Raw genomic sequence first — 5,103 nt, 5'->3', positions numbered from 1 at the left:
GAGGTAGAAATCAAGAAGGAGCATCAAGTGTTGATGGTTAACAAGACCACTAGTTTCAAGAAAAAGGGCAAAGGGAAGAAGGGGAACTTCAAGAAGAACAGCAAGCAAGTTGCTGCTCAGGAGAAGAAACCCAAGTCTGGACCTAAGCCTGAAACTGAGTGCTTCTGCTGCAAGCAGACTGGTCACTGGAAGCGGAACTACCCCAAGTATTTGGCGGATAAGAAGGATGGCAAGGTGAACAAAGGTATATGTGATATACATGTTATTGATGTGTACCTTACTAGAGCTCGCAGTAGCACATGGGTATTTGATACTGGTTCTGTTGCTAATATTTGCAACTCGAAACAGGGACTACGGAATAAGCGGGCACTGGCAAAGGACGAGGTGACGATGCGCGTGGGAAACGGTTCCAAAGTCGATGTGATCGCGGTCGGCACGCTACCTCTACATCTACCTTCGGGATTAATATTAGACCTAAATAATTGTTATTTGGTGCCAGCGTTGAGCATGAACATTATATCTGGATCTTGTTTGATGCGAGACGATTATTCATTTAAATCAGAGAATAATGGTTGTTCTATTTATATGAGTAATATCTTTTATGGTCATGCACCTTTGAAGAGTGGTCTATTCTTGATGAATCTCGATAGTAGTAACACACATATTCATAATGTTGAAGCCAAAAGATGCAGAGTTGATAATGATAGTGCAACATATTTGTGGCACTGCCGTTTAGGTCATATCGGTGTAAAGCGCATGAAGAAACTCCATACTGATGGACTTTTGGAACCACTTGATTATGAATCACTTGGTACTTGCGAACCGTGCCTCATGGGCAAGATGACCAAAACACCGTTCTCCGGTACTATGGAAAGAGCAACAGATTTGTTGGAAATCATACATACAGATGTATGTGGTCCGATGAATATTGAGGCTCGTGGCGGATATCGTTATTTTCTCACCTTCACAGATGACTTAAGCAGACATGGGTATATCTACTTAATGAAACATAAGTCTGAAACGTTTTGAAAAGTTCAAAGAATTTCAGAGTGAAGTTGAAAATCATCGTAACAAGAAAATAAAGTTTCTACGATCTGATCGTGGAGGAGAATATTTGAGTTACGAGTTTGGTGTACATTTGAAAAATTGTGGAATAGTTTCGCAACTCACGCCACCCGGAACACCACAGCGTAATGGTGTGTCCGAACGTCGTAATCGTACTTTACTAGATATGGTACGATCTATGATGTCTCTTACTGATTTACCGCTATCGTTTTGGGGATACGCTCTAGAGACGGCCGCATTCACGTTAAATAGGGCACCATCAAAATCCGTTGAGACGACACCTTATGAACTGTGGTTTGGCAAGAAACCAAAGTTGTCGTTTCTGAAAGTTTGGGGCTGCGATGCTTATGTGAAAAAGCTTCAACCTGATAAGCTCGAACCCAAATCGGAGAAATGTGTCTTCATAGGATATCCAAAGGAGACTATTGGATACACCTTCTATCACAGATCCGAAGGCAAGACTTTTGTTGCTAAATTCGGAAACTTTCTGGAGAAGGAGTTTCTCTCGAAAGAAGTGAGTGGGAGGAAAGTAGAACTTGACGAGGTAACTGTACCTGCTCCCTTATTGGAAAGTAGTACATCACAGAAAACTGTTTCTGTGACACCTACACCAGTTAGTGAGGAAGCTAATGATGATGATCATGAAACTTCAGAACAAGATACTACTGAACCTCGTAGATCAACCATAGTAAGATCCGCGCCAGAGTGGTATGGTAATCCTGTTCTGGAAGTCATGCTACTAGATCATGATGAACCTACGAACTATGAAGAAGCGATGGTGAGCCCAGATTCTGCAAAGTGGCTTGAAGCCATGAAATCTGAGATGGGATCCATGTATGAGAACAAAGTATGGACTTTGGTTGACTTGCCCGATGATCGTCAAGCGATTGAGAATAAATGGATCTTCAAGAAGAAGACTGATGCTGATGGTAATATTACTGTCTACAAATCTCGACTTGTCGCAAAAGGTTTTCGGCAAGTTCAAGGGATTGACTACGATGAGACCTTCTCACCCGTAACGATGCTTAAGTCTGTCCGAATCATGTTAGCAATTGCCGCATTTTATGATTATGAAATTTGGCAGATGGATGTCAAAACTGCATTTCTGAATGGATTTCTGGAAGAAGAGTTGTATATGATGCAACTAGAAGGTTTTGTCGATCCAAAAGGAGCTAACAAAGTGTGCAAGCTCCAGCGATCCATTTATGGACTGGTGCAAGCCTCTCGGAGTTGGAATAAACGCTTTGATAGTTTGATCAAAGCATTTGGTTTTATACAGACTTTCGGAGAAGCCTGTATTTACAAGAAAGTGAGTGGGAGCTCTGTAGCATTTCTGATATTATATGTGGATGACATATTACTAATTGGAAATGATATAGAATTTCTGGATAGCATAAAGGGATACTTGAATAAGAGTTTTTCAATGAAAGACCTCGGTGAAGCTGCTTACATATTAGGCATAAAGATCTATAGAGATAGATCAAGACGCTTAATTGGACTTTCACAAAGCACATACCTTGACAAGATTTTGAAGAAGTTCAAAATGGATCAAGCAAAGAAAGGATTATTGCCTGTGTTACAAGGTGTGAAGTTGAGTAAGACTCAATGCCCGACCACTGCAGAAGATAGAGAGAATATGAAAGATGTTCCCTATGCATCAGCCATAGGATCTATCATGTATGCAATGCTGTGTACCAGACCCGATGTGTGCCTTGCTATAAGTCTAGCAGGGAGGTACCAAAGTAATCCAGGAGTGGATCACTGGACAGCGGTAAAGAACATCCTGAAATACCTAAAAAGGACTAAGGATATGTTTCTCGTATATGGAGGTGACAAAGAGCTCATCGTAAAAGGTTACGTTGATGCAAGCTTTGACACTGATCCGGACGATTCTAAATCGCAAACCGGATACGTGTTTACATTAAACGGTGGAGCTGTCAGTTGGTGCAGTTCTAAACAAAGCGTCGTAGCGGGATCTACATGTGAAGCGGAGTACATAGCTCCTTCGGAAGCAGCGAACGAAGGAGTCTGGATGAAGGAGTTCATATCCGATCTAGGTGTCATACCTAGTGCATCGGGTCCAATGAAAATCTTTTGTGACAATACTAGTGCAATTGCCTTGGCAAAGGAATCCAGATTTCACAAGAGAACCAAGCACATCAAGAGACGCTTCAATTTCATCCGGGATCTAGTCCAGGTGGGAGACATAGAGATTTGCAAGATACATACGGATCTGAATGTTGCAGACCCGTCGACTAAGCCTCTTCCACGAGCAAAACATGATCAGCACCAAGGCTCCATGGGTGTTAGAATCATTACGGTGTAATCTAGATTATTGACTCTAGTGAAAGTGGGAGACTGAAGGAAATATGCCCTAGAGGCAATAATAAAGTTATTATTTATTTCCTTATAATCATGGTAAATGTTTATTATTCATGCTAGAATTGTATTAACCGGAAACATAATACATGTGTGAATACATAGACAAACAAAGTGTCACTAGTATGCCTCTACTTGACTAGCTCGTTAAACAAAGATGGTTATGTTTCCTAACCATGAACAATGAGTTGTTATTTGATTAACGGGATCACATCATTAAGAGAATGATTTGATTGACATGACCCATTCCATTAGCTTAGCACCCGATCGTTTAGTATGTTGCTATTGCTTTCTTCATGACTTATACATGTTCCTATAACTATGAGATTATGCAACTCCCGTTTACCGGAGGAACACTTTGGGTACTACCAAACGTCACAACGTAACTGGGTGATTATAAAGGAGTACTACAGGTGTCTCCAAAGGTACATGTTGGGTTGGCGTATTTCGAGATTAGGTTTTGTCACTCCGATTGTTGGAGAGGTATCTCTGGGCCCTCTCGGTAATGCACATCACATAAGCCTTGCAAGCATTGCAACTAATGAGTTAGTTGCGAGATGATGTATTACAGAACGAGTAAAGAGACTTGCCGGTAACGAGATTGAACTAGGTATTGGATACCGACGATCGAATCTCGGGCAAGTAACATACCGATGACAAAGGGAACAACGTATGTTGTTATGCGGTCTGACCGATAAAGATCTTCGTAGAATATGTAGGAGCCAATATGGGCATCCAGGTCCCGCTATTGGTTATTGACCGGAGACGTGTCTCGGTCATGTCTACATTGTTCTCGAACCCGTAGGGTCCGCACGCTTAAGGTTACGATGACAGTTATATTATGAGTTTATACATTTTGATGTACCGAAGGTTGTTCGGAGTCCCGGATGTGATCACGGACATGACGAGGAGTCTCGAAATGGTAGAGACGTAAAGATTGATATATTGGAAGCCTATGTTTGGATATCGGAAGTGTTCCGGGTGAAATCGGGATTTTACCGGAGTACCGGGAAGGTTACCGGAACCCCCCGGGAGCTAAATGGGCCACGCCTCCCCCTTCCCCTAGTCCTATTAGGACTAGGAGAGGTGGCCGGCCCCCTCTCTCCCTTTTCCCCCTCCGTGAATCCTATTCCAACTAGGATTGGGGGGGGGGGGAATCCTACTCCCAGAGGGAGTAGGACTCTCCTGGCGCGCCACACCTTGGCCGGCCAGCCTCCCCCCTCTAGTCCTTTATATACTGAGGCAGAGGCACCCTAGAACACAGAAGTTGATCCACGTGATCTATTCCTTAGCCGTGTGCGGTGCCCCCAGCCACCATATTCCTCGATAATACTGTAGCGGAGTTTAGGCGAAGCCCTGCTGCTGTAGTGCATCAAGATCGTCACCACGCCGTCGTGCTGACGGAACTCTTCCCCGACACTTTGCTGGATCGGGGTCCGGGGATCGTCATCGAGCTGAACGTGTGCTCGAACTCGGAGGTGCCGTAGTTTCGGTGCTTGATCGGTTGGATCGTGAAGACGTACGACTACTTCCTCTACGTTGTGTCAACGCTTCCGCAGTCGGTCTGCGTAGGTACGTAGACAACACTCTCCCCTCTCGTTGCTATGCATCACCATGATCTTGCGTGTGCGTAGGAAAATTTTGAAATTACTACGAAAC

The sequence above is a fragment of the Triticum urartu genome, chromosome 1 (assembly GCF_003073215.2).
Source record: "Triticum urartu cultivar G1812 chromosome 1, Tu2.1, whole genome shotgun sequence".
NCBI classification, from domain to species: Eukaryota; Viridiplantae; Streptophyta; class Magnoliopsida; order Poales; family Poaceae; genus Triticum; species Triticum urartu.
This window is presented reverse-complemented; position numbering follows the sequence as displayed.